Below are 22,302 nucleotides of genomic sequence, written 5' to 3' on the forward strand. Positions count from 1 at the left end.
TGTGAATGTACTGCATTGTATGCTGTCTTTGCAAGCATTAAAGGAATCTTCATAGCTTTGAAATTCTCCCAGTAGTTCATCCTCTGTACGCCATGGTTTAAACAGCTGTAAAAGAGCCAAGTAGTAAAATTCCTTTTTGTCAGTAGTGTCGCAACTCAGCCTCCTGTGATTTATCAAACTTCCTTTTGTTTGCTTCACCAAACATCCTTCCTCACCAATGACTTTATATTTTCCATTGTTGATGTCTTCTGCGGCTTTCCGTGAATAAATGTAGTTCTGCAGCACTTCATAGAGACACATGTTATCCAGATGATGACTTCTCTTGGGATAATATGTGTCCAACATGTTTGATTTCAAAATATCTGTACTTTCTGGGTCATTCTCGGCCAAATATTCAATTTCTCCAACAGATTTCAGTACCCGATTTCTCATTGCTGCAAGGCCTAAACTTGCCCAAATTATTCTTCTTGATTTCGAGTAAAGACTTGCAGAAGATAACCTATCTGAACATTCGTAGGATCCAATTTCTCGATGCGATAACATCTTTAAACTGAAACTGTACAGCTTCTTACTGACAGTCTTCTCGTGAGAAATCTCTTCCCACATTTCCTTCAATTCAGTTTTTTCTGATTTAGTAATATAAGACGTTACATATCAAGCAACAGCAATGGAATTGTCAGCTACATACTGTATATCCATGTTAGCATTCCACATGGATAAAATGACTGGGTTGTAGTCATTTATATTTTTTGATTCTTCTTTTCTTTTAAGGTTGTAGGTATTCTTAGGTGATTTTCTTGTAATAGTATGTCTCACAGATGACATAAAACTGTTTACTCTTCCATTTGAAAGAACAGGTCTAGGAAATCCAAATCGACATTTAGTGTAGTATTTATCTTTGCTCTTGTATTTCCGTCGACAGTATTTTCCACACCGATGACTTTGGAAACGTAAAACTTGCTCCTTTAACTTTTTCTCTTCTGTGCTTTTTGGTATAGCACATGTTGCATATTCTTCAATGAAAGATAACACTGCTTCATCAGTATCTGTTCCAAACTTTGGGGCATCCTTGATCCACAACAGCATATGAATATGAGGAGCACCTCTTGCCTGGTACTCTTTTCTCCAAAAGAAATCCTCTACTTCTCCAAGAGGTGGATTTTTTTTATTGCAGATGAAGGACATCATAGCCTCAAATCTATGATTGAAATATCTGCAAACATTAACCGGATCCAATGAGCACAGTTCTCCAGCTGTCTTGTATTCGATGTTTTTAATGTTTGAATTTGCCTCTCGAAGAAAATACAGTAAATCATCCCAAGCGTACTCAGCACAGCTTAGGGTAAGGAACCATGTTGGTGTTCCTAAATTCCGTAACATGCATTTTAATTCACCATGGCGTCGGTACCAATATTCATTTGTCCCACGCTGACAAGTCATCAGATTGATCAGTTGTGTTTCCAAATGATCATCTCGGTGCTGCACTTTCTCCATAAAATCCTTAGCAGACACATTTTGTAAATGTACTCCACTTTTTAAAATGTGATTTACTGCATAAGACAATGCAGACAAGTCGCTTTCAAATAAAAGATGGAACAAATAAGGAATACTTTGTCGAAATCTGGGATCTTCTGCATATAGTCTTGTAGTTCGATACTCAGAAGCTGGAATCTGTTCTGGACGTTCATCGTATCGTCCTCCTTTTCCTGTAGGAAACAGCTGGGGAAAACATCGAGCTTCTAAGCTTTCCTCCCATACACTCACGGGAGTTCCTTTTGCTTTCTTCATCTGAAACAGATCAATAGTGTCTCCCATAACTTCTTTTGAATGAAGAGGATGTATGCTAAAATGTTCATAAATTTCTTCTTCCTTTGACTTGTCCACTTTTTCAATTTGACCAGTTGGTGTTTCTGTGTCTTCTTGTAAATCTTCTTCTTCTTCTTCTTCTTCTTCTTCTATATAAATTGATTCATACCATTTATTATTTTTTTTCAAATACAAATTTGCTCTTTGTACTTTTCGTACATCCACCAGCTCTTGCCAAATCTTCTTATTCTTTGTAGGTACACCATTAACCAGAATAACTAATGGTTCACTTTCCAAAGTATCTGCATCAATAGTTTCCATATTTTTTTTCAAATCCAAGGGCAAATACACCACTCTTCCTTTTAAACCTCTCAGTAAATCTGAAGGAGGTAATTTACCAGTTTTGGGCTCCATACGTACTATGGTCTGGAACGGATGAACACATTGAATAAGTATAGACTCATATGTATTTAATTCAGAAAGTTCGGCAGGAATAGCATCCAATTCTAAATTACTATGTACAGCTCTGGTCGGCATTCTATTTTCTTCTAATTTGTTGTAACAGTATTTACAAATACGCTGATCTTCACCCAATTCAAAACAATTTTCAAGAAATATATATGTGGCAAAATCCTTCCACTTATAATTATCTTCATTTTCACTTTTTCTGTAGAGATCAACATTCCTAGTTTGTTTTCTATAATGAGTTCTGCGGCAACAAATACAAGTAATATTTGGTCTTTCATTAGAGATTATTGCAAATGTTGTTATGTGATCATTAAATGTCTTACTTACAGAGGGTTCTACATTCTCTTCCACTTCTTCCTCATTTACTGTGTCCTTTTCTGCACTGTCTTGTTCAGGACCAAAGTAACAAAACTGAATTTCATCAATAACCTTCTCTACATCTGATACCGATCCACGGAACAGAGCCCTATTCAATTCATCTAACTTTATTGCTGGACTTTTAGCAAAATACAACCGTCTCACAAACTTTCTCATTTCAATATGATGAACAGCCAGCATCCTAAAATGATGAAAAACACTTTTACACACTTTTCTAGATAGACAAGCCAGAGAATGACCCTGCAAACCAGTATTCTCTCTCACTCTGCATGGATCTAGACTTTGAAGCACCTTAATCTTCTGTTTTACACTTTTTTTACTATATTCTCTTAGAAACTCACGAAATTTATCAATAGATTCCTGACGCACAGTGCAAATACTACTACAATTCCAAGTGTACACTGGGGCTTTAGGACGTCTCCCCATAGCCTCATCCGCCATCACTTGTACCTCATCTCTTGGAACCATTTTCTCCTTCTCCATTATACAACCATTTTTCACTTCGTAAGCACGACCTCTGGTGTCAACGGCATGCAGCAAACTATTACTTTGAAAATAACTCTCTTCATTAAAAAAAGGTTCACTACTTGAACTATGCATCCATTCTCCTAAAAACACTTTACAAAAGTTTGTTCTTTTCACTTCTCTTTTCCTTTTGGTTTGTGATTTCATTACATTAACCATTTTATCTAATGTACGCATCCTATTCAAAATTAAAATGAATAGTTTCCTTTTTAATTCTAATGCCTTAGCTGCAATGGCTTCAATTTCTTTTTTTCTCTTATAAAATTTAGCCTTTTGCTTATATTTCTTCACATCCTTTATCAAATTGGACATAACTCTTCTCTGAAACATTTTTCTACGTATTTCTTTAAACGCTGTTTTTCTGTTTAAATTAATCTTTATTGTTTCTGAAGGTATATTTGCATTAACTAAATGCTCAATTTTTTCCTGTTCTTTCCTATTTAAAACATTCTTTCCAGTACAGACATTTTGTACATTTTTCCTTTTTTTGAAGATGTTCTTTAAAAAATCTTTTGTCTGCTTACCAGAAGACTTTCTCTTTTTCCCAACATGAGCATCTCCAGGTAACTTAGGTCCTCCAGTTGTCTTCAAATATAGTTTTTTTTTCTGGTTTTTCCTTAGTCTGGATTTTGTAGGCATCTTAAATTTTGTTCAATGCTCTTCAGCAATACCTGAAAAAAACTAAAAAAAAAATTCTTTATTTTATTTAAATATATTACTACATTTTTTATGATCTTTTCAAATCTTAAAATACTATGTACCCCTTTCCTACAAGTGAAAATCACAATAACACCATCACAAATTAAATATCTAAAAACAATTCCTGTGTACACACAGAGTCATGATTTGATATTAGGCAGAAAACGAAATTTCTTTGCCAATTTGAAAGCACACTTCCTACTGCTTTTTTTGCAAGTGATAAGTACTTTTACAATCTGACACATTTCTAATCCACTTTTCAGATTCTCAAAAAAGCACATGTCCAAACAGCTTTTTCAGACCAGCAACATGTGTAACCTGGGTGACTGACTACACTCCAGCAATTGCAACCAGCCTTAGTGATGCTGAATGTATTTGCATTACTGACTGCAACCTCAAACCCCACTCGGTTGTGAATACTGTGCATGATTCCACAGGATAAGCAGCTGGCTGTGTGCTAAGAGTCTGCTTCTGCATAGAAAAAATAGTTCCCCCTTTCCTACTTATGCAACTGTAAAATTACCAGAGCAATACGCAATAAATCTCTGCCTGTAATTCCTCATTGCACACAGAGTCATGTTTTCATATTAGTCAGAAAACGAAATTTCTTTGCCAATTTGAAAGCACACTTACTACTCTTTTTTTTGCCAATTGATAAGTACTTTTAAAGTCTGACACATTTCTAATCCACTTTTCAGATTCTCAAAAAAGCACATGTCCAAACAGCTTTTTCAGACCAGTAACATGTGTAACTTGGGTGACTGACTACACTCCAGCAAGGGCAACCAGCCTTAGTGATGCTGAATGTATTTGCATTACTGACTGCAACCTCAAACCCCACTCGGTTGTGAATACTGTGCATGATTCCACAGGATAAGCAGCTGGCTGTGTGCTAAGAGTCTGCTTATGCACAAAAAAATAGTTCCCCCTTTCCTACTAATGCAACTGTAAAATTACCTGAGCAATACGCAATAAATCTCTGCCTGTAATTCCTCATTGCACACAGAGTCATGTTTTGATATTAGGCAGAAAACGAAATTTCTTTGCCAATTTGAAAGCACACTTACTACTCTTTTTTTTGGGCAAGTGATAAGTACTTTTACAATCTGACACATTTCTAATCCACTTTTCAGATTCTCAAAAAAGCACATGTCCAAACAGCTTTTTCAGACCAGCAACATGTGTAACCTGGGTGACTGACTACACTCCAGCAAGGGCAACCAGCCTTAGTGATGCTGAATGTGTTTGCATTACTGACTGCAACCTCAAACCCCACTCGGTTGTGAATACTGTGCATGATTCCACAGGATAAGCAGCTGGCTGTGTGCTAAGAGTCTGCTTCTGCACAAAAAAAATAGTTCCCCCTTTCCTACTAATGCAACTGTAAAATTACCAGAGCAATACGCAATAAATCTCTGCCTGTAATTCCTCATTGCACACAGAGTCATTTTTTCATATTAGTCAGAAAACAAAATTTCTTTGCCAATTTGAAAGCACACTTCCTACTGCTTTTTTGCAAGTGATAAGTACTTTTACAATCTGACACATTTCTAATCCACTTTTCAGATTCTCAAAAAAGCACATGTCCAAACAGCTTTTTCAGACCAGCAACATGTGTAACCTGGGTGACTGACTACACTCCAGCAAGGGCAACCAGCCTTAGTGATGCTGAATGTATTTGCATTACTGACTGGAACCTCAAACCCTAAAAGTATTCCTTATTTATACCAGTACACCTTAATTTATGGTGAAAACATAGTCCATATTATTTTACATGTTCCTCACATTTAAATTTCTCTCAAAACACAAAATGATAAACACAACTTCAACAAAAGGAATTCCAATGCTATTATTCATTTCTTAATTTACCATATACATCCCCTCTCAAACTCTTAACTCACCTTTAAAATTAGTTAGTTGTGAAAGAAATGTGGCACTCAAACAGCAGATTATCAGAGCCAGGATCTCTGTTCTGTACACCTCTCTCCTCTCAGCAGAACCAGATAATGGCAAAGTTTCCCTCTCTTTTTCCACACATATACATGTTAGGTTCAAATCTCAGTGCTTCCCCCTTTTTTTCAAATGTAATCACACATTTCTATTGGTTGAAAACCAACCCTTTTCCAAAAGTACCCTTCCCCTACTTGACTTCAGCCTAGTACCCTTCCCCCAACTTGACTTCTGCCTGCTACCATAGCAACAGCTCATGGAACACTGCTGTCTACAGTCAGGTCAGAAGTTCACCACACAATGTTTCATTTTCAATGAGCAAGAGGGCTTGACTTTTCTAACCTAACAGCAAATCCATACTAATGTTCTTTGGTAACACATTTTTCTGTACCAATACAAATCATGCTTCTATAAATTTACACACACAGCCTAGTTTTTAGTGTAGAATGGTATGAAACAGCCAATGAGTTCATTTTATTTTAAAAAATATGTATGCCTCCATTTCCAAACTGTCTTTCATTTCTTTTTGCCATTCTTCTGAAAGACACCTCCTGAGTGCATCCAGATCTCCTTTGAAGATGTTCACAGTGTGGATTGTAGGTCACAGCTATGTCTTCTGGAGTGAAAAGTATGCAGAGAAAACAGGTATGGTGAGAGACCTTGCTTTGCCAAATGTAGACATTAAATGGATTGGTCAGAGAGGGTTAAAGTGGCACCAATTGATGCCATTGGTGAAATCCTTCATGCAAATCCAACTCCCTGACCTCATAATAGTGCACTGTGGTGGCAATGACCTAGGCACTTTGACTGGGGTAGGTCTGGAAATGCTTATGAAGGAGACCTTTGCACAACTGTTTTCACTTTTCCCTAAAACTGCCTTTGTGTTTTCTAACATATGCCAAAGGCAAAAATGGAACTGGTCCAATCATTTTTGTCCACAGATTGACAAAGCAAGAAAGCACGTCAACAAATCTGTTTCTGCTTTCCTCCGTGACTATGGTATGGGTTCCATTTACCACAACAACTTGCGTTACGACATGCAAGACATTTATAGAGGAGATGGTGTACACTTCACTGATGAAGGGAACAGAGTCTTCCTCTTGAACCTTAGACTCTGCATCGGTACTTACTTGTAGGTACCACTAAAAAATCACTTAATAAACACAACGGCTCTTTTTAGAGCACCCTAATATCCAAACACTTAAATCTGCATTTAATTTCATTTTTTTTTTTTTTTTTTACCGTACGCGTACGGTGAGCTTACCGTACGCGTACCCCGCGATTTTTTTAAAAATTAATAAATGTTTTTTTTGTACTTTTCTGTCCTTCTTTGACCCCCTTTCAAATGTTAGGGGGTCTGTAACTCTCTTCCTTGCCCCCTTTTCAAGTTATCACCCTTTTTTTCCTGAGTGAAACACACAAAATGGCGGCCGCCACTTCCTGGTTTCGACCGATCCGAATGTTTACTAAGATCTAACAGCCAATCAGAATCGCGCTCGCGCACGTCACCGTACGCGTACGGTAACCGCACGGTAAGCTCACCGTAAGCTGGCTCAGATATATATATTGATTTAAAGGCTATTTTCTCAGAATCTACTGAACAGATTTACACCAAACCTACAAAAGGCACTTCCTTGACCTGTAGACTACCTCTCTGCCAAATTTCAAGGAACTCTGTTCAGCCGTTCGGGCTGTAGCTGTGTCTAAAGGTCCTATGGAAAAATGCATGGGAAAAACGCGTTTTGGGACCCCCCTTTTATCTCAGCCCCCGCTTGACGAATCCCCCCGAGACTTTCAGGGTAGGAGCGGAGCGTAGTGCCCCATTAGATTTGAAAATTTCGCGAGGATTCGTCGACCGGCGCCAAAGTTATTCCAAATAGAATGTTGCGGTTTTCCTATGGAAACAGGGTCCTAACTATAACTACCTACTGGCGACCGCCAGTAGGTATATATATATATATATATATATATATATATATATATATATATATATATATATATATATATACATACATACATACATATATATATATATATATATATATATATATATATATATATATATATATATATATATATATATATTATCTACTGGCGGTCGCCAGTAGATAGTTATAGTTAGGACCCTGTTTCCATAGGAAATCCGCAACATTCTATTTGGAATAACTTTGGCGCCGGTCGATGAATCCTCGCGAAATTTTCAAAATAGGTGGGGCGCTACACTCCGCTCCTACCCTGAAAGTCTCGGGGGGATTCGTCAAGCGGGGGCTGAGAAAAAAGGGGGGTCCCAAAACGCGTTTTTCCCATGCATTTTTCCATAGGACCTTTAGACACAGCTACAGCCCGAACGGCTGAACAGAGTTACTTGAAATTTGGCAGAGAGGTAGTCCTCAGGTCAAGGAAGTGCCTTTTGTAGGTCTGGTGTAAATCTGTTCAGTAGTTCCTGAGAAAATAGCATTTAAATCAATATATATATGTGGGCGGAGCCTAACCACACATCTCATCCTGAGATCTGATTGGCTGTCAGCACTTCATCCAAGAAGTGTTGGCAGCCATCTTGGGACCAATATACATGATAGCACCTCATTAAAAAGCATTGCAGTTAATAGAAGATTTTAAGACTTTAGTTACATTATAAATCATTTGTTGATGGTACCATACTCATTTTAGGAATTGTGGTATGTTCTAAGGTGATTTCACCATGTGAAAAAGCCTTCTGCTGGGATATCATGATTGAGAGAAAAATATTTTCTCATGCTTTTACCACAGAGGTTTGGAAGGTGATCTATAAGCTAAACTGAGAGCTTATTTTCTGTAAACTCACATTATCTTTCTCAGTCATGTGAGAATGAAGTCTGACATTCTCAGTAAAACATGTACATCCAACAAGGGCAGAGACTGTCAGTTGATTCCTTTGTGTTCTACTGCAGCTTTCCAGAGTGTTCCAAAGAACTACTAGAGCGCTAACCGTCCTACTTATGATAAATGTATGGCACACCTGAAGCCATCTTGCTTGGATTAAAGTGGTAACTCTTAAAACATTTAATTTAAAAAGGAACAAAATGAGGTGGTTCATTTTTCCATAAAAAGTATGATTAGTGCTGCATAAAGAAAAATTAGGGCACATTTTGAGTGACTTCTCAAATCCTGGCATGCAGACTGAAACATGCACTTTCAATACCAGCAGCAGTTTTCCCTGGTGAGCAGTAGCTTTACTACAGTGATCTAATGAGCAAAAAGAGTGCTAACATTCTGATTTTGATTTTATGGCAAATGTGTGACACATTTGAATGCCTTCTTGATGGAATCAAAGTAAAAAACTGAAAGTATTTCCTACTGAGGAGACTGCAGTAAATGAGGAAATTAGGAAACTTCATAACAAATAAGTCTCCCAAGATGGCCACCAGAGACAAAAGAGCCCAAATGTAGCCCAAATATCACCCAAATGTAGCCCAAGTATAGCCCAATGACAGAATGTCCAAGAATGTTCTTAAAAACAACTAGAGCACTTACTGTCTTCATTATGACAAAAGTATGGCACACCTGAAGCCATCTTGATTGGAATAAACTGGTAACACTTAAAACATTTAATTTAAAAAGGAACACAATGAGGGGGTTCATTTTGCCATAGAAATTATGATTAATGCTGAAGAAAGAAAATGAGGGCACATTTTGAGTGACTTCTCAAATCCTCTTCTATTTCATTAAAAAATTCTGACATGCAGACTGAAACATGCACTTTTAATACCAGGAGCAGACTTCCATGGTGAGCAGTAGTTTTACTACAGTGATCTAATGAGCAACTAGAGTGCTAACATTCAGAATTCATGGCAAATGTGTGACATATCTGAATACCTTCATGATGGAATCAAAGTAAAAAACTGAAAGCATTTCCGACTGAGGAGACTGCAGTACATGAGGAAATTAGGAAACTTCATAACAAATAAATCTCCCAAGATGGCCACCGGAGACAAAAGAGCCCAAATGTAGCCCAAAATCACCCAGATATAGCCCAAATATAGCCCAATGACAGAAGTGTGCAAAACACTTATTATTTTGTGTTTTTGCAGTGTTATATAGTGCAGACTTGTCAGGTATTGGAGTGCTTTACATGAGCATTGGTTACATCACACAAGAACAAATTCATTTTGGTTGTAGACATGGGGAGACTAAGTGATTTGACCAGAATCACAGAATGTCGAGCTGAAGCAGAAACTTCAACCTGGTTCCCCAGTTGCAAAGTCTGCAGTTCTGGAAGTAACACCACATCCTCTCCCCTAAGTGCAACATTTAATCAAGTTGTCAACTAGATAAAAAAACATAAAGATAACAAATAATTTAAAAGTGCTTTGTCGCTATTTGAAAACTCAGAAAATATGTCCTTATTTTAGTCTTTTAGAGCACTAACCATAATTTTGATGCCAATAAGACCCTCTCATATATGTAATTTCTAAAGGAATGCTCTAGGTATTACAGTTTTGATTACATCAAGATGATGTCAGGCGCTCCACACTTTTGTAATAAATATAGAATGTTAGCAATCTAGTTGTTCATTAGGATACTGTTGAGAGGCAGAGGCCAGGGGCACGGACTCTGAAAATTGAAGGCAGGTAGGAGGGTGCAAAGGCAACAATTTAACCACACTGAGCAGGCAGGAAGGGCCGTGGAAGCACAACAGACTATGGAGGGCAGTGGAAAGGGGGGCAGGGGCAACAAACCAACAATACAGGACTTGCAAGAGAGGCTGTTGGAGGGAAGATCTATTACGGGTCAAGGAAGCTAGGGGCGGTCCCCAGAGCCCCGGGAGCCACCACAGAACTGAGCAGGAGAGTGAGTCAGGGACAAAAGGGGCACCTTAATTTGAGCCGGGGTGCCTAGGAACGCTTGCTCCAAAAATGAAGAAAACAGACATATGAGACATGGAATTGGAGGCAGAATACAATGGCAGTTTAATGAGAAGATGCAACTTCAAAGAAACCGCAGAATAGAGACCTAAAGTACAAAATACAGAATCCAGATAATCATACAGCTGTCATGATATTCTCTGTATCTCAATTAATGGACTGACAGAGAGAGAGAGAAAACACATCTATAAATGCATCATGAGAAACAAGTTACACCAAGGAAAATGTTACCTAGGGACACTCACATTTACTCTTAGAGCAAGCATTCCTGCAATTACAATACAACATCTTTTAAATGCAAAAGTAAAGAGAACAATGGTTAAACATAACATGACATTTCATATAGGTAAAATAGAATAAGATACTTCAAGCAAAGCCGAGCAAGACATTTTAAGCAAAGGAAGACAAGAGCTCCCAGTTCTTGGGGAAAACCTGCACAGCCTGTTAACCTACATACAGACGGCGAGGTTGTCCGTCGATATCTGTGGGTGCTCCCTTTTTATATCATTTTGTGGGCTCCTTTGCACGCTACATCTACCTACGTATGCTACCCAAAAGCTTCGTCTGCAGATTTTACCAGACATTTCGTCATTTACCCACTTAATGCTGACAATGGACTGGGTGAAAAGGTCAGTCTCTCAGGCCAATCGCTTATCGTAAGTTCCATAGAGCAAGCAGAAAATAATGGGTATTGTACAGGAATTCAATATATTCATGTATAAAATCTCCTCAGTTCTCCTAACTTGACGCTCTGCGGTTGCCACTTCCTTAAAAGCGGGAAACCTGCCCAGGAAGCAAGTACCAGTCCAGGATGCAGCCTACTGTATGTCGACAGCTTCAGGGGGATGTTGAACTTTGATACCGAGAACGGAGCACTCGGGTAGGGTGGGGGCTACTAGTTTGGAGCAGAAGGCCTCACAGACCTGCCTTCAGACTGCTATACACTAAAATTGCAGAGCTATGGTCAATTTAACAAAGAGGCCTACATATTGAACAGAAGGGCCTACACAGGGGTTTTATGCTGGCTGAGTGGTAAGGATGTCTCAGGATAATTATATAGCAACACAGGACCCGCTGGTCAATTTAATACGGCCTACAAATGCGGCTGGCAGGGCAAGGACAAGGGTCTCATACTTCAGGTGTGGACAGAACGGGCCAGGGGCCCCCTGTGATACAAAATCTACCCTCCTTCAAGGCTGTGGCAATGTAATAGACCATTGTGGGCAGAAGGAAGAGGCAATGGTAGCACAACCATACATGCCAACAGACCCGATTCAGCCAGGAAACGTCCAATGTTTTTAAGCTCAAATGGGCTTTATTTGATCTGTCTCCTGTCTACAATATCCTCTTTTTCAATGTAACTCAAAGGGGAAAATCAATACCCCAGTTTTTTTTCAAAATCTCCCTCTTACCAAGTTCAAAATGTTCGCAAGTATGGTACATTGGATCATGGAAGGAAATGGGATAGGGACATGGACTTGGATAACAGAGGACAGGAGAGACATGGAGAGGTGCACCAAACTGACCCTGCAGGGCAGGCATCAGGGTTTGCAGCAGCACAATACACCACACAGGGCATGCAGGACGGGAGTGCAGCACAACAATCCATAGAAAGCAAGAGGGAGGGGACAGGACCATGCACATGGACAACAGAGAACAGAGGGGCAAGAGGCAATGGTAGCTAGCTGACCATAATGGACAGACAGGAGAGAAGGCTGCAGCATAACAGACCATAAAGGGCAGGAGGGATGGATCAGGGGCATTACAATGGAACAGACAAGCCAGGAGGGAGGGAGTAGGGGTCTGCACATGTAAACAGAGGGCTGGGGGCAAGGGGGCAGGGCAGGAGCAGCAAGATGGCCATGGAGGTCAGGCAGGATGGGCACTAGAAGCAAGACACAACATGAAGAGCAACAGTGAGACTGTGATGGCATACACACAGACCATGGAGGGAAGGTGGGAGGGGGTCAGGGGCAGCTAACTGACCACACAGGGAAGGTGGGAGGGGCCATGGCAGCACAGAAGACCATGCATGGCAAGTGGGAGGGTTAGTGGCAGCACAATGGCTATGATGGGCAAGAAGGAGGGTGCAGGGGCATGCACAAAGGACGATGGAGGATAGAAGGGAGGGTCAGGACCTGTGCACAGACAAGAAAGTTCAGGGGAAGGGGCCTCACAACAGACCACACGGGGCAGGCAGGAGGAGCAGTTGCAGCACAACAGACCAGGGAGGGCAGAAGGGTGTGGCAGTACAATGGACCATGTAGGACAGGAGGAAGAGGATAGAGGCATGGCATGTGGACAGGCAGGGTGGAGGTGGCAGGGACAGGTTACAGTCATCTGACAATGCTAGGCAGGTGGGAGGGGAGTGGCAGCTCAACAGAACACTCAGAGTAGATAGGAGTGGCAGGTCCATGGGACATGGTGGGCAAAAAGGATGGAGCAGGGGCATGCACAAAGACATCGGAGGGCAGGGGGAAGGAGAATAGGGGCAGCAAGCTAAGCACAGAGTTTAAGCAGGAGGTCAATGATGGGGCATAGAATTGGGCAATGGAGGGCAGGAGGAGTGGACTGGTACATCATACTAAATTGAGGGCAGTGGCAGCACATCAGACCATGCATGGCAGGAGGGAGGAGGCTAGTCCATGGATTCACACAACAGAGGATAGGGAGGAGGGGGATGGGGCAGCAAGCTAACTGTTCAGAGAAGGCGGGTATTAGAAACTTTATTGTTTTTAAAACATTTTGTCTGTGCAAACTACTTAAAATATGAACAAGTATGCAGCATAATCTCACTTTTATTCAGGAAGAAGAAGACGTTAGTGACTGTGACTCCGGGCTCACTTGGCAAAAACACCCCCTGACCCTCCACCCCCTATCGCAAAATGTAATGTCCGTGAAAAGGGTAGGTGAACACAGTGTTATATAGAACATAGTCCTGAGAGCACGATTGAAAATGAAAACTAGATATAGTGTATGGTATAAACTATGCACCAAAAAGTGTGATATAAGATGAACCAGGCGTGAAATATAATATGCAATACATTGTGCGCAATGACAGATTCATTGGAGAGCGCGAGATAGCACAGGCACTAGCGTGTGCTATGCGATATGCGCCTTGGAGTGTAATATGCACAGGGCAGTGTTGTGTAACCTAACTAGTCTCTAAAGTTGTAATATAAAATATGTGCTGGGGAGTGTAACGTTGCATATGCACTGTGACAAAGATATGGATCCCAAATTGTAATATGTATGGCATAGCACTGTGCGTTATAACATAGGCATCGAGGAAGGCACGTTAGATGGGGCAATATAACCCGTGCGAAGACAAGTGTGGCATGACATTTTCACGGGGTGGTGTTACAGTGCACATGGGCTAGAGAGTGTCATAGCATATGCACTAGCTAGTGGAATACAATACAGAGGTGTGTGGCACTCGGCAGGCAATGGTGGGTGTAACACAGCATTGGGCTCTGTCAGGAGCGCGCTGTGACTCGCAAGTGATGTTCGTCCCCTTTCCAGAGAGTAAAATAAAAAGTATTACACATCCGGCAGTGGATGTGTGTTTTATTAACTGTGAGGGGGGTTTCTTGCATAGTTTTGGTCGAATTTTTGTCGAATCCCCTTTGAATGGCTTGGTGTGCATGTGTATTAAATGTGCCCGTCAATAGCTACCCATGTTTGTATAAATAAACGACAAGGGTGTCTACCGGGATTAGGCACGGTAGAGCATCAGACATGTCAGAGCTTCACTAGTGGTGTAAATACATTCCACGTGGATTAATTGCATGCATAGTCGCCTTTTAATGAATATCACGCAAATCGTCATGGTGATAGGTACGTACGGTTTGTCCAGCATGTCCTAGGTGTGTCTATAAATATATATTTTTTAAAAATAATAAAAAACAGTGGCCGGCCCTGGGGATTGGGGTCAAAAAAATATAATTAGGAGACAGGCCCTGGGGGATGGGGTCATCAGGGCCAATAAATTAGAATAAGAAGGGGAACCACACAGCCCCCCTTCTTAAAAAAATAAAATAAATAAAAGACTGGCATCGTGCCGGAGGCCATGCCCCCTCCATGCAGCACTCTGCAAACGCGCCCCCAACAGGCATCTCCAGTATGCGCCAGGGAGCTGCGCTGCAGACAGGTGTTCTGAGGCCAAGCCCCTTTTTACACCTCTCTGCAACGCAGCTCTGTGGCGCTTACTGGAGGTACCTAGTGGTCTAGTGTGACCCTAGGGACCCTTAGGATTCAAGGGGACTTAATCTCTCAACTTAGAACAGCCACAGGGCGCGTTTACATAGTGGTGAAGGGAGGGGACGGGGCCTGAGGTGACGTGTGCAAACACGCACCATGGCACGTTTTAAATTGGGGATATAATTTCCCTTCAATACTGAGGGCCCCTGGGGGCTAACTAGCCCACCAAGTGCTTCCAGTAAGCGCCACTGAGCTGCATTGCAGAGAGGTGGTCCAGGCCGTGCCACTTTTTACACCTCTCTGCAACGCAGCTCTGTGGCACTTACTGGAGGTACCTAGTGGGCTAGTTGGACCCTAGGGACCCTCAGGACTCAAATGAACTTAATCTCCCAACTAAAAACGGACACAGGGCGTGTTTACATAATGGTGAAAGGAGGGGACGGGGCCTGAGTTAACGTGTGCAAAAACGCCCTGTGGCCTGTTTTAAGAGGTAGTTTTAATCCCCATGCCCTATTATATACTAGGGGCTTATAGAGGAGGTAAGGCTAATCACAGGGGGACCCCAACGCATAATGTTCTCTAGTGTATGTAGGTGTTTTCACTGTATTCTAAGTGTCTTTTAACATAGCACTGGCTCTAGGACTGGTTAGTCAGACTCAGTTACCACCAGTATCCGTCTGAAAAAGTTGAGGGTACAGGATGATTTTGCAACAAGGCTTCTTTCTGCTCTTCTTTTTGTTCTTTCTGCACGTTATCCTTCTTCCTGCACTTATCTTCGTATTTGAGGACTTCTGTTGCTTCTTTCTGCACTTCTTTTGTTTCTTTCTGTGCATTTTTTCTTCTTTCTTCACATGTCCTATCTCTGTAGGCATAGTTAGAAATTAGCATTTAAAAAACCTTTGAAATTAACAGAAAAAACCATAGGTTTCAGGCACGTTATAGTTAGGAATTAGCATTTAAAAAACCTCAGAAATTCACTGAAAAAACCATAGGTTTCAGGGGTGTTATAGTTAGCTGGACTTTTCACTTGTACAAAACCATTGAAATTCCCCCGTTATAGTTAGTTCAGCTAACTATAACTCGCGCGCCCGCAATGCACTGCTGATGACGTCACATATTACATCACTCATGACATGGTCAGTGACATCACTCATGACATCACTGATGACATCTCAAATGACATCACTGATGACATCACTGATGACATCATCCTTGTGATAGAGTGGCAGACCTCCTCTCACCCTAATATAACCTTTGATACACACATTCAAAAATAGAGACTAAAATTTTCAAAACAATGGACATACCAATACCAGTTACAACAACCTCTTCAGTAATTCTAAGATCCACATACACATCCACTCATTCACCAACAGTCCAATACAGTCACTCATACATGTACTCACTCATCATATGTACTCATACACCTATACATCCTGTTACACAATGCCACTCATCCATAGTTACTCACACACATAGTCACTCATGCTAATAAAGAATCAAACATACATTTACTTGCATATACAGTTATACACACACCACCACACTTACTTCTACGGAAACTTACACATACTTAGTCTTTTAAACAATCACTTATAGAAACACATACTTATTCATACAGGAACTCTTTCAATCTCTCACTCTCACATATACTCACATATATACACCAATAGTCACATATACTAGTTTAAAACATATGTAGTTACTCATAAAGACACTATTGAGACAGTCATTCACTCACTAACACACCCATACACACACTCATCCACCCATACAGTCCTGCACACATACTGTGTTCAACACATACAAACAGTGAGTCACTCATTCATGCACCTATGCACTACGTAATACCCCCACCGAACCATGCAGACACTCAGACTGATACTCAAAAAACCAACTAATAACCTATATAGACACCCATGTAGCTACTCACCAACCCATGCAGCCACTTATACACAAAGTGAGAGACTGATACAGATATTTACATATTTAAACATTACTCACTAAGCCATGTATTCACTATGATACACTTAATCAGTCAGTTACACAATCAATTTTTCAAAAACAAATCATCCATTTAGACACTTATATACCCATTTATTCTTCCATCGACCTTGAGATATACATATATAAAACATATTTAATTTTCAGAATAACACACATTCACTGGATGATGTCATCAGTGATGTCATCAGTGATGTCATTTGAGATGTCATCAGTGATGTCATGAGTGATGTCACTGACCATGTCATGAGTGATGTAATATGTGACGTCATCAGCAGTGCATTGCGGGCGCGCGAGTTATAGTTAGCTGAACTAACTATAACGGGGGAATTTCAATGGTTTTGTACAAGTGAAAAGTCCAGCTAACTATAACACCCCTGAAACCTATGGTTTTTTCAGTGAATATATATATATATATATATATATATGTCAATCAATGCTCTGACTTTCCTCCAAACCAAGGACAATTCCCAAGGAAGACAGCACTCACGGGGGCAGGTTCCGTTATTTTATTAACACGTACCACAGGCACTCGGACAGACAGTCTGTTTGAGTGCCTGTGGTCCGTGTTAATTAAATAACGGAACCTGCCCCGTGAGTGCGGTCTTCCTTGGGAATTGTCCTTGGTTTGGAGGAAAGTCAGTGCATTGATTGATATGCGGATGCACCGCCGCATTTTGAAAAGCACCCGTTCGTGAGTTCAGCAAGCGGGTGTACATGGAGTGAGAATATAGATTTATATATATATTCACTGAAAAAACCATAGGTTTCACACATGTTATAGTTAGCGGAAATTTTACTGATAAAAAACCAATGAAATTCCCCCGTTATAGTTAGTGCAGGCAACTATAACTCACGCGACCGCAATCCTCTGCTGATGCTAATACTGTATTTAGACACTTATTTGCCCATGTCTTCTTCCATACATTTTTAGCTATACATATATTACAAATATTTTTTTTTCATAAAGACACATATGTCATCAGCAGAAGATTGCGGTCGCGTGAGTTATAGTTGCCTGCACTAACTATAACGGGGGAATTTCATTGGTTTTTTATCAGTAAAATTTCCGCTAACTATAACATGTGTGAAACCTATGGTTTTTTCAGTGAATTTGCAAGGTTTTTTAAATGCTAATTCCTAACTATAACGTGTGTGAAACCTATGGTTTTTTCAGTGAATTTGTACGGTTTTTTAAATGCTAAGTTACTTTACGCCATTCGTGGCGTGCGCGCCCACTTAACGCAGTTCGTTCCGTGCGCGCACGGTGCGCTTCGCGCACCGTGCGCGCACAGTGAGCACGCGGTGCGCTTCGCGCACCGCGCGCCCACTTTACGCAGTTAGTGCCGTGCACGCACGGTGGGCACGCGGTGCGATGACAAAGCAAGAAAGCACGTCAACAAATCTGTTTCTGCTTTCCTCCGTGACTATGGTATGGGTGCCATTTACCACAACAACTTGCGTTATGACATGCAAGACATTTATAGAGGAGATGGTGTGCACTTCAATGATGAAGGGAACAGAGTCTTCCTCTTGAACCTTAGACTCTGCATCGGTACTTACTTGTAGGTACCACTAAAAAATCATTTCATAAACACAACGGCTCTTTTTAGAGCCCCCTAATATCTAAACACTTAAATCTGATTTTCATTTTTTTTTTTTTTTTTTTTCTACCGTACGCTTACCGTAAGCTTACCGTACGCGTACCCCGTGATTTTTTTTAAAATCAATAAATGTTTTCTTTGTACTTTACAGTCCTTCTTTGACCCCCTCACAAATGTAAGGGGGTCTGTAACTCTCCTCATTGCCCCCTTTTCTTGTTTTCACTCTTTTTTTTCTGAGTGAAATACACAAAATGGCGGCCGCCGCTTCCTGGTTTCGGCCGATTCTAATGTTTACTAAGATCTAAGAGCCAATCAGAATCGCGCTCGCGCACGCCACCGTACGCTTACGGTAAGCGTACCGTAAGCGTACCGTAAGCGGGCTCATATATATATATTGATTTAAAGGCTATTTTCTCAGAATCTACTGAACAGATTTACACCAAACCTACAAAAGGCACTTCCTTGACCTAGGGACTACCTCTCTGCCAAATTTCGAGTAATTCTGTTCAGCCGTTCGGGCTGTAGCTCGTTCTAAAGGTCCTATGGAAAAATGCATGGGAAAAATGCGTTTTGGGACCCCCCTTTTATCTCAGCCCCCGCTTGACGGATCCCCCCGAGACTTTCAGGGTAGGAGCGGAGCGTAGCGCCCCACCTATTTTGAGAAATTCGCGAGGATTCATCGACCGGCGCCAAAGTTATTCAAAATAGAATGTTGCGGATTTCCTATGGAAAAGGGGTCCTAACTATAACTACCTACTGGCGACCGCCAGTAGGTAATATGTATATATATATATCCATATCCAAGAAAAGTATCCCGTACGCTCTCAGTAGAAACAGGCAGAACACCCAAGTAACAGGGTCCAAGTGTTTATTTCACACAACGCGTTTTGGCGACAAGCCTTGATCACGTGATCAAGGCTTGTCGCCTGCATTATCACTTCAGGCAGTTTGGAGCCAGGATAGCAGAGGCAAGGAATTCCATGTACTTCATAGCCACTGTCTAGAAACTTCTGTCTAGAAACTTCTCCTACCTTCCAGAAAAGGGCACCAGTGTATAAAAGGAGAAACTCAGACACTACAACTTCTGTCCACCACTGGACCTGTGGATACTCTGTCAGGAAGAAGGATTGCTGCGCTGCTGAAAGGCCTGCCACTCTGCCGGACTGCTATTCTGAAGGAGATGCTGCCTTGCTGTGCTGACCTGCTGCCTGCTGCCCTCTTGCCTGGGGAACAAAAACTAGAAATGCAACCAATCTTGAACCCAGGACACCAGAGTACCTGAAGGGCTAGTCTGCTGGCCTCCTGATCTGAGCCTCAGAGACATATCAGGCTCCCCACAGCTCCTAGACCCTTCTTCAAGAGGAGCCCCTCAGGACCTGGACCCTTGGTGTGGCTCAGTGGGCACTTAATTCAAGTTTTGGGCTCTTCCCAACTGCAAATCGGCCGGTTCAAACCAGAACCATGCTGGTTGAACCATAAATCAGTGCAAACATTCCACCAGCCCGTCTCTTCACACAGCAGCATCGACCGCTCATGGGGAACTTGCCAGCGTGATGCACCAGCCTGCCCATCTGCAACGCCTGGCCTGCTTTTTGTGCCACGTCGATAGCCTCCACAGTTGCTCTCCTTGCTCCTCGCAATACTCTTCATCCCAAAGGAGACTCTTGGCATGAAACCTGGGAAGGTAAACCTTTAGCGGGACTAATCTGGGACTGTATTCGACCAGCGTTCCATCGGGGTCAGCTTGAACTTTTGACTTTGGCCCGGTCCAGGGGGACCAGATATCCCTGTTGGCACGTTATGCTTTTAGTCACTATTTTATAGTTTATTCTTTAAAAATGAATAACTCCTGTTTTACTTTTTAGATTGTTGTCGCTTTGGTCTTGTTTTGTTTATTAAATTGTGCTCTGCTTTTCTAACCTGGTGTGGGATCCTTTTGAGTGGTGTTTTCACTGTTTTATTATTTGAATTGTTGCACACATACTTTACACATAGTCTCTGAATTAGGCCTGACTGTTCTTTAACAAACTACCAGGGGTTTGAGCACATGTTAATTTGGGTGGGCTAGTGCCTTACCCTGACTAAGATTGTGGTTGCTGCTTGACCAGCGCTCAAGCAGCAGTCAACCAGTGACCCAATTCCTAACATGCTGGTACAAACCCTTGATGTGGGCGGTGTTGGGGGGGGGCAGTCGATGATTCTATCGAGTTAATGCATTTATGTTACTGAAATAAAAGAGAAGCTCAAACAGAATGAAAGGTACCAAAAGTTAGCAGGGTTTCTAGCCCTATCTCTTTTCCTGATCTGGCCCAAAAAATGTCCAAACAGAGAAAACACTATGAAGAGGCAGTTTGCCTCTCTACCCTTTACCTTGATGCTAGGATTGGATGTCTTTGGAAAAGAGGATAAAGAAAAACAAATAGGACGAGAAGTAGAAACCAAAGATGGTGCGACTGGAGAGGGAGACAGCCCAGGGTAGGGGGGAGAAGCAGCAGGTATCATGCCTAGATCACTCAAACACATACTGAAGGTCCCAAGATTGGAAGAGCCATGAATACATGCACATCAACGAATACATTTATTTATAAATTTCACAGTGGATACCAGAAACCTTAAATCCTTTTTAAAATTAAAAGTACCTGGACAGCAGGTCACTCTCAGAACAGAACTAGAGGTGTAGAAGTGCCTGCAACTGAAGTCTCCCTCTTTCTCTGTGTCCTCACCATTAATCAGATATGATGGGATGATCATTTTATTCTAACATTTTGGAAGGATGCATTCTGATTTATACTTACTAGGATGAGTATGTATGTATGTGTGGCTTTGTGCATCTGTGTGTGTGTTAGAGAGAGCCTGGAGAAGTTAAAGAATTCAAATGTGTTTGTGTGTTGGTGAATGTGTGTACAGACTAGTGTGAACATTTGTGTGTGTAGAGGGTGTGTGTTGTTGGTATTTATAGAGTATTTTGCAAGAAAACTCTGTTACATGGAAAGTGAGAGGTTGTCAAAGTGCTTGGAACAGTGTAGGTGAGGTATACACATCATTGTGAATGGAAATGTGCTTGTCCAAGTGTCCATGTGTCTGAGAGAGCATACATGTGTGCAAGAGAGAAAGATACAGAACTGGAAGGAGCCAATGTGTGTCTGTGTGTTTGTGTTAAAGTATGGACATGCATTATCCATTCTGCAGGGACCCTTTCAGTGTCTGTAGTTATGGATTCCCTGACTGAACTGAAAAAAACTATCAGGGGGAGAACCATTTCTCATTTACATCATTTTCTCAATACTTTAAAGTTGGGGCCCAATTCACACAGCAAGTAAAAATCTGCACTTGCAGATTTCCATTAAGGTGTGAGTGTAGATTTACTAATTATTGGAATAAACAAATACTTCCAGATATATACAGAAAGATGCACCAGTTGCTGGTCTTCATGTGTATTCCTGGAAAGGTCGCGTGACATTACCAGCATGATCCAATTCCTACTCTGCGGAGTTCTCTATAGCTGAGAAAGTAGTTAGAAGGGTGGAGAGCAAACCAGTGGTTAGAAGGGTGGTGAGTAGTTAGAAGGGTGTAGAGCAATCATGACCCTGTGGTAAAACTGGGCTAAAGGTGGTCTGCCTGTGCTGAAATAAAGAGGGGATATTGCTCCATCCAATAGCAGAAGGATAATAAGATGGAGTATTGAGAAATATGAACATAAACTTCCACTGTTGGAAGACATAATGGTTAGATTCAGATCTAAAATTATGGATTCCCTGTGTGCT

Source organism: Triturus cristatus, chromosome 6 (genome assembly GCF_964204655.1).
Source record: "Triturus cristatus chromosome 6, aTriCri1.1, whole genome shotgun sequence".
Classification (NCBI taxonomy): domain Eukaryota; kingdom Metazoa; phylum Chordata; class Amphibia; order Caudata; family Salamandridae; genus Triturus; species Triturus cristatus.